The following is a 9,068-nucleotide window of genomic DNA, read 5'->3' as shown; positions in this document are numbered from 1 at the left end:
TCCCACTGGGCTTTTTGATACATGTCCTCTGCTATTCCCTAGTAAGCATTTTATTATCTAATTGTCTTTCATCAAGATGTTTCTATTTCCCTGATTTATCTTGTTCCCCACCTGTCTTGTTTTAATTCCCCTTTTTTGCTTCCTTAAACTTTGGAATTTCCAATTTTTCCTCATTTGGATTTAATATTAACTCTTTCAGCTCCATTTTCTGCTGCATCTTTAGCTTCTTGATCTGCCACATTATTTCCCCTTATTTCTGGGGTCTTTACCTTTTGGTGTCCCTTAATATGCACTATAGCTATCTCTCTTAGGTAATTTTAATGCCTCTAAAACCTCTAAGATAAGTTTCTCATGTACTAATCCTTTTCCTCTTGAATTAAGTAATCTCCCTTTTAAAATTTTTCTTAAGGTATGTGCTACTCTAAAGGCATACCTTGAATCAATATATAACTCCTTTCTTTTGTGTTAAATATTCTAATGCTCTTTTTAGAGTATGTAATTCACAAGTTTGCATGTTTTTTCTCATCAACATCTACATACCCTGTATTTTGCAAGGAGTTGTATTTCTGTTTGCTAACATAACTCCCAATGGGCTATCTTGGGGTATTTCTGTTGGTAATTTTTTCTCGCTTTTCTTTCTCGTATCCACCTTACTGGATTTCTGCCCCATTTCTCAATATTCTATCTATTCGTCCCCTGCTTCTGTTTTCCACTTTTTACTAACAACTTAAATACCACTTTTCTTTCAACTACTTACACTCAAAAAAACCCCAACTTTTTCTAACACTGCTTTTCAATACAATACACCTCCCTCCAAGGAGATATGGTAAGGCTTAAAATGCACAATCCACATTACCTATACTTTCATCCGTCTACATTCACTCACTTCTATTTCTCATTCACTTTTACACATTCCTTCACACCCTCAAGACACAAAGTGGATCCCTGTCGCCAGAAAATCACGGGTCCCTATGGCACCCCTCGCCCTGGGGTTGGCCTCTAGGTCTCAGTATCTCCGGGCCTCCAGGAAGGGCACTGACTCTTGCTGCCTCCAGTGCCCGTTCACCTGTGAGTCTGTCTGTGTGTCACTCACACTCTTCAGCTATGGCCCCCTCACACACCCGGGGAAAACTAGCTTGGTTTGCAGGTCACTTACTCTCTTCGGCCTAAAAGTTCCCACCTACCCGGGAACAATAGCCTGGTGTGTAGGTCACTCACTCCCTTCGGCCCAAAAGTTCCCACCTACCCGGGAACAATAGCCTGGTGTGCGGGTCACTCACTCTTCTTTCCACTGCCTCCCCCTTCCCACCCGCCCGGGAAGTTGAGGCTGACTTTGTGTGTGACTCACTCTCACACACCACAAAACAACAATAACGTACCTTTTACTTTCACATCACCTATTACAAGTTTAGGTGTTACTGACCAGTCCCGGTGCTATTGGATATCCCTCAACCCAGCTGTGTTGTCCCACCCTGAGTGTTCTCGGGCATATCCTCACTCCAACAGAATTCTGCTCAACCCTGCTCTTGGATGCTCTTGGAATATAAATCCCTCAGCCCAGCAGGTTTTTAGGGGCCCCTCCTGTCCCGTTTCCTAGTGGATTGGGCTAGGAAACCTTGCTCCCTACCTCCGAGGGGTCCCACCCCTCCCTGAGACCCAGTCCCAGTTACCCCGGGGGATTCTTTCACTCTCTTATCACTTGATTCGTCTCTTTACTGGCCGCTTTTCTCACGAAAAGACAGAAACGCAGCATGGGAGACTTCCACACTCACTTGGCAGGTCTGGGACAACCAGCCCGCCTCTCATTCATACACATTCATCCCCCTGTACCTGCCCCCCCCGAGAAATACTTACCAATCCTTTTTCCTTCCCGGGTTCTTCGTGCACACTACTAGTCTTAGGGGGCCAATTACCGCGGTTGTAGGGAGCCTTTTTCCCTTCTCTTTGTTTTATTGCCTCCTTTTGTCCACAGATCGTAACCTGCATCTGTCGGTCACTTCAGGGGAGACAGATCGAGGCTGCCAAATAGGGCAGGGCGCGCCTTCCCCACTCTGACTCTCCTAAAGCACCGGCAGCGAGGTGTTAACCATCCTCTGCTACCAAATTGTGAAAAACGCCAATCACTTGTTTTCAAAATTTTAAAAGTTTAATAGTAATAAAATGATTATAAAAATAGTAATACAATTAGAGTAATAATAATTTGGACAAACTGAATTAGGACAATATGAGACAATAAAGACAAAGAGTTACGGACGTCCGGGTACCTTTTTCTGGGCAGCACGAGCCCAAAAAAGGACACCCGTTAACAAAGGATTAACCCTTAAAAACAATAGCCTGTTGCATATTCATACACTTCATACATGATGCATAAATTCTATTCAAATACAGGATTCTGTCTGGTTATCGTCAACTTCTTCCTCCAAATCCTAACAGCGCCTTCGAGGCGGGAAGAAGTTGGTTTCTTCTGATAAGAGGGCCATAAATTCTTCTTCTCTGAAAGATTTAGGTGTCCTGTGGCTGCTATCTCGCTGCGAGTCCTTTTTAAAAAAAAAAAGTATCCTACATAGCATCGTTTCTATTTTAACAATTTTTATAACCTAAAACTATATTTAACACAGTACTTAAGAAAACTAATACAGCATTACTTTATAACACAACACATATAATATTCATTTTAATATTTGCAAAAAGCCAATCATAAAATACATGCATTTTTCACACCCTGTTTATTCTCTTACCCCCTTTTACTCTCTTATGCTTTTACGCTCTTACCCTCTCATCCTCTCTACCCCTCTCTTCTCTCGGGCCTGCTCCGAGCTGCGGCTGGCAGCTCCCAGCAGGGCCCTGCACCCCTGCCCTTTGCAATAAACCGCAAGTTCCACGACCTGGCATCAGAGATCTCTCGTCTCCGTCTGTCCCGATTGTGCAACCCCCGACGCACCAACAGACTGGTGCCCAGACGTGTTTAAAGGGCCAGTTCAGCTTTTCCACCTGTGGGAGACTTCTCCATGCACGGTAACTAAAAGACCAGTTATAGCCGCCTTAAAGGTGTCGTGAGCACGGCATACCGTTGCTGCGCAGCGTGAAAGCCGGAGCTCTTAAATTTTGCCAAGGCACACCTCGAGCACAGGGAGTCGTTACTACGTAGCGACTGCCTGGAGCTCTCGGAGGAAATTGCCTGGCGGTCCTCGAGCACGGGTGGCCGCTGCCGCGCAGCAGCTACCTGGAACTCTTTGAGGAAGTTTGCCATGGCATCCCTCGAGCACGGACACGTTGATGAGCAGCGCTGACCGGAGCTCTAAGGAGGGACTCTGCCACGCGCCCCGAGCACCAGACGAGCGCTGGAAAGCACCGCCCGCACTGGAGCTCTGAGTGCAGACCTACCTGCGAGGTCCTGAGCACGGAAAGTCATTGCCAAGCGACGCCTAAAACCGGAGCTCTGAGGAGGGACCTGAACGCAGCTTCCTGAGCCCCGACTGGAGTGTCTGGCCAGCCCCCGCGACGGAGCTCTGATTGAGGACACTGCTTCTGCGACATCGAGGTTGGTAACACACTGGTCTAATAATGGGACAAACTCACTCTGCCCACGACAGATATCTCTATAAGCAACTAAAGCATTTATTAAGTTCTATGCCAAGTCAATTACCGAAACAGGAGTTAAAAAACTCTTAGAATGGACTTTAATTAAGTTCCCAAATGCTGACCGTTCAGCCGTCTTTACCAGAGACTTTTGGGACCCAGTTGGAATTAGGCTCTTTAATAGTATCTCCCGGAGGGATATGGCTGCCGAAGAGCTGGTCCCAGCTTGCAGGGCGCTGGTTGAGCTGTTTGCTGCAAGGGGGATGCCCGCAGCAGTCGCCCCGCCGAACTCCGCTCCTGCTGGGAGTCCGCCCCTTGCCGCCGCGAGTCTAGAACGGGACACGACCCCCACCTCCCTATCGGACCCCACGACTCCGGTACCCGCAGTCCTGCTCACTCTTGCCGCCCCGACCCCCGCCCTCGCGGTCCCGACACCTGTCCCCTCGGCCCCAGACACCCCACCGGACCCCACAGCCCCTCCCACTGCTCCCGCCATCCCCGCCTTTGCCATCCCGTTGGTCCCTGCTGTCCCGGCTACCGCGGTCCCCGCCCCCGGTTTCGCCATCCTCGCGGCCCCGCCCCTCAATCCCGCCTCTACGAGCCCGCCCACCAGCGTCACCGCGGCCCCGCTCCCCCCCCCCGAGCCCACCGCTTCCCCCCCGCTACCCGCGAGTGCGGCCGCTCCTCCCGCCCCCCAAGTCCCCCTCGCCCCCGCCGACACAGCGCCGGTGGTGCCTGAAGTCCTGTCCGCATCCGTCGCTGCTGCGTCTTTGCAGTCCCCTGCCGCTCCCGGATCTGCGGTGCCGAGAACGCCTGTCGCGGCCGCGCTGGCGTCCCCAGCCACCGACTAGCCTACCGCTTGCCATGGCCCCCCCGCAGCAGACTCCCGCCGCCTCCACGCCGCTCCTCCTGCCTCCCGCCACCCCGGGATCATCTCCCGCTGACGAGACTGCCCCGCCGCCGCCCGTGGTCGCTTTCCCGCTCCTGCTGTGATAAATGAATTCACTGGATTCAAGGATCATACAATTATAAATTTATTATTATTATTATGCAAGCAAGAATAAGCAAAGTTCAGCGCTGGGCGGCCGGGAGTCTCCACTCCTCTAGGCTCGCACCGTTCCTATCCCCAAAGTCCACCTTTTATTGCCTTTTTCTCCCGGGTCCAGGGATGACGTGGTCTGTCTTTTGCGCTTGCTCGTTCAGTTGCTAGGGGGTCTTTTTCTGCCTTCTGGTGGTCGTGGGATGAAGGCTCCAAGTCTTCCTCTTTTAACCGCTGAGTGAACTTTTCCTTATAAGGCATACCTATACAGTGGAATTTTCAGAACACTATACGATTCCTGCAAGCCTAAGCAATTCTTGTGAGTTTAGGGATTGTTATTACAGCTCTCCTCTGTGACCTCTTAGGTGAACTTTTCTTTACCATGGAATTCCCAAAGCACTATGCGATTCCTGCAAGCCAAGCAACCATATGTGAACCATATGTGGCTATACATTTAAAATCAAGCGGTTTTAGCTATTTAGTTATTGCTTTGATATTGTATAATTATTTAGCTATTGATTAAATTAATGAACAAACGTATTGCTACTTATTACACTGCCGCCGCCGCTCGCCACCGCGGCCCCGGGCCGAGCCGTGCCTTCTCCACTGCAGCCTCCCGCTTCCGAGCTGCTGGATGGCGCGGCTCCGCCGCCTCCTGCAACCACGGACGTCCCATTGTTCCCTTCCACGGCCGCAGCCACAGCCCTCTCATTTCCGCAGCTCCGCCACCTCCCGCCCTCCCCGGCCCGCCCGCCATGCAGCCAACCGCCATCATGACGCCCCACGTTGACATAGTGATGCAAGTCACGCATGCGCAATTGCTACAACGCCCCGCACCAGCAATATCACTCCACGCCGACTCATCCAACCACAGCACTGCTTTCGGGATCAGCCACACGCAGCAGTTCTCTTTCCACGACCCCGCCGCCACCCCCCACTGCTTTCGCCGCAGCTTTGGTACAGCCTCCCGATTCCGACCCGCTGCATGCCGCTGTCCAGCCACAGCCGGCATCCCTGTGCCCTGTAACGCCACTTCCGCCGCCACCGGGTCTTCACACGGCACCACAGCAGTCGAATCCTGCAGCGCCTTGGGTGTATCCTTCCGCGTCTCTCCTTCTGCCGGACCTTGCGATCCCGGGCACGCCACATCACTGAGAGATCCCTCCGCAACGCGCAACCCTGCACAACCGATACCGAATATGCCTCCGCTGCCACGTCCTGTACCTCCGCCGCCTGCTTCCGTGCCTCCGCCGCCGCATCCCGCAGCCGACCCAAGCAGCACTGGATCACGTCCGCATCTCCTCGAACACCCAACCGCGTTTTCGCCTTCCACACTCCTGGCACCGAGTGTGACTACTTTGTGTCACGATTCGTCCGCACAGCCACATCCATGCACACAAACCGTGCAACGAGGAGGGGGAGGGTGGAATATGACAGCTGCTTTAATAAATACAGGACAGACAGAGAATTATTTTGCCCCTGCAAATGCCAACCCTTTGATCCCAACACAAAAGAATTTAGAAAAAGAACTGTTCCCAAGTAGCTCCAGAGTCCCCCCAGTGTTTGGGACTGACTTCTCAACCCAAAATGAGACACTAAACCCTGAAAATTTGCCAGCATTAATCCAAAAATTAGAAAACCCACAAAAATATTTTTATAATATTCAACTAACAGACTGGCATGAAGTCAGACGCCAGATTTGCAAAGAAGAAAGTCTAAATCCTTTAGCTATGCCTGTGCTATTCAGCCAGCAAGCTGGTGGTCCTAGAACATGGGTGGCTATCCCACCTCATGAGATAAAAGAATTGTGAAAAGCAATAAGGGACAGTGCTATCTGCTCCCCATATTTTAAGCAACTGCTGAAAAGTACCCTGGAAGGACATACACTCACACCAAATGACTGTAAAAATCTTGCTAGTATAATTCTCACAGATTCACAATATATGCTATGTGTGAAAAATGCATGTATTTTATGATTGGCTTTTCGCAAATATTAAAATGAATATTATATGTGTTGTGTTAGAAAGTAATGCTGTATTAATTCTCTCAAGTACTGTGTTAAATATAGTTTTAGGTTATAAAAATTGTTAAAATAGAAATGATGCTATGTAGGATACTTTTTTTTTTAAAAAAGGACTCGCAGCGAGATAGCAGCCACAGGACACCTAAATCTTTCAGAGAAGAAGAATTTATGGCCCTCTTATCAGAAGAAACCAACTTCTTCCCGCCTCGAAGGCGCTGTTAGGATTTGGAGGAAGAAGTTGACGATGACCAGACAGAATCCTGTATTTGAATAGAATTTATGCATCATGTATGAAGTGTATGAATATGCAACAGGCTATTGTTTTTAAGGGTTAATCCTTTGTTAACGGGTGTCCTTTTTTGGGCTCGTGCTGCCCAGAAAAAGGTACCCGGACGTCCGTAACTCTTTGTCTTTATTGTCTCATATTGTCCTAATTCAGTTTGTCCAAATTATTATTACTCTAATTGTATTACTATTTTTATAATCATTTTATTACTATTAAACTTTTAAAATTTTGAAAACAAGTGATTGGCGTTTTTAACAGTGGTATTTTGGTTGTTAGAGAAAGTGAAAAACAGAGGCAGGGGACGAATAGATAAGATCTTGAAAAATGGGACAGAAAACCAGTAAGTTGGATACAGAAAAAAAGGGGAGGGGAACAAAAGAAAAGAAAAAGAAAAAGAGTGGGATCCTTTGCAGGTCTTGCCCCCTCCATTCCCGCTTGCGTCCCTGCTGTTCACGGCCGAGCTGCCTGTCCCGGGTCCCAGCTTGCCACCTGCTTCAGCCCCACCAGTCCCCGCCCCAAGGGCGGGCTCGCTGCTCGTGGCAGCTCCGCCTGCCCCGGTCCCCGTCCCAACTGTGGGCTCACTGCCCGCGGCATCTCTGCTGATCCCCGCCCACACCCCAGCCCCGGCCCCGCCGGTGAATTTGTCTGCCCCGGTCCCGGCCGCCTGGTCCGCAGCCGCCCTATTGGCCATGCCAGGAGTCCCTCCTGCCGCATGGTCTATGACCACCGCCCCGACCGCGTCAAGGGTCCCATCAGTCCCAGCCGTCCCATCTCCGATCGCTTCCCCCACTGCCCAATCCCCGGAAGCCCAGCCCGTACTGGCTGAGCTGGGCGCCGCCGCTACTGCTTTGCCTCTGCTGGGAGCCGCTGACTCAGCCGCCATTAGCCACATGCAGGCTGTCCGCGCTCCCATCTGGTATCTCCTGGAAATACTCCCTCCTCTGGTGGTTCCGGCAGCAGACCCTGCCCACGCTCCGCCCTTGGAGGACCGAGACTCGGCGCTATGCCCTCCCCTCACCTCCCGTCCTGCCCTGAACTCTGTTCCCTTGGTAACCACAGCTCCGGCTCAAAGAAATTCTCTCTCCCTGGAGGAGGCACCTTACCAAAACACTAGAAGTTCAATTAAAAGACAGCCCTCTCCTGATTCTTCCTCAAAACATGGGAAAAAGGCTGTAGAGTATAAAAATCAAAAAGAATGGGATAAAGAGATTGGTCTATTTCCACTAAGAGAGGTCCCAATGGAAGGGGGTGGAACAGGGTTTGTAAATTCCCCTTTGACTTCTTCTGAGGTCAGAAATTTAAAAAAAGAAATCAAGAGGGTTTTGGAGGATCCCATAGGCACAGCTGAACAATTAGACCAATATTTAGGTCTGAACATTTATACTTGGGAAGAGACGCAGTCTATAATGAAAATAATTTTTTCTCAGGAAGAGAGGCAATTAATCAGAGCAGCTGCAATAAAAGCTTGGGAAAAAGATAATCCGCAGGCCCCCCCCCAGAGAAGACAAAATGCCAACTACACCTCCTGAGTGGGGTCAAAATAATGAGGAGGGGAGGAAACAAATGAATGACTATCGTAATTTAATAACCAAGGGAATAAAAGAGGCAGTACCCCGAGGGCAAAATGCTAAAAAAGCTTTTGGGGCACGGCAGGGGAAAGAAGAAACTCCAACTGAATGGTTAGACAGACTTAAGAGAAATATTAAACAATATTCTGGAATAGACCCTGAAACTGATGTGGGAAAAGCTTTGTTAAGGATTAACTTTGTTACTAATGCTAGGCCAGATATCAGAAAAATATTAGAAAAAATTGAGGATTGGCATTATAGATCATTAGATGATTTATTAAAGGAAGCTCCAAAAGTTTATGTCCGGAGAGATGAAGAAAAAGCTAAACTGAAAGCAAAACTTGTGGGAGCCACCATGCAAGAAAACAATTTCCAGAAAAATCAAAACCACCCAGGCACTACTCCTAGATATGAAGGACGTAGAGACAGGGGAAAGGAAAAGAATAGAACCCCAATACAAACCAAGTCTCAGGAGCATTCCAGGAATGTTTGTTTTTACTGTGGGTGCGAAGGACATTATAGGAGAAATTGTCCTAAGCAGGTAAAAGATCTGAAAATCTTCAAAGAGATGGG

At 49.3% G+C, this 9,068-nt stretch overlaps 1 long non-coding RNA gene across 1 annotated transcript; it reads right to left on the bottom strand.

Annotated features, from left to right (window-relative positions):
• Nucleotides 1-2,124: 2,124 nt before the first annotated feature.
• LOC129047003 (uncharacterized) lies at nucleotides 2,125-3,930 on the bottom strand. The gene is made up of 2 exons (XR_008508928.1): nucleotides 3,385-3,930; nucleotides 2,125-2,537 (listed from the first exon to the last, which is right to left on the bottom strand). It is a non-coding gene; the product is annotated as an uncharacterized LOC129047003 (long non-coding RNA).
• Nucleotides 3,931-9,068: the final 5,138 nt, after the last annotated feature.

Source organism: Molothrus ater, chromosome W, assembly GCF_012460135.2.
Source record: "Molothrus ater isolate BHLD 08-10-18 breed brown headed cowbird chromosome W, BPBGC_Mater_1.1, whole genome shotgun sequence".
In the NCBI taxonomy this organism is placed as follows: domain Eukaryota; kingdom Metazoa; phylum Chordata; class Aves; order Passeriformes; family Icteridae; genus Molothrus; species Molothrus ater.
This window is presented reverse-complemented; position numbering and strand designations above follow the sequence as displayed.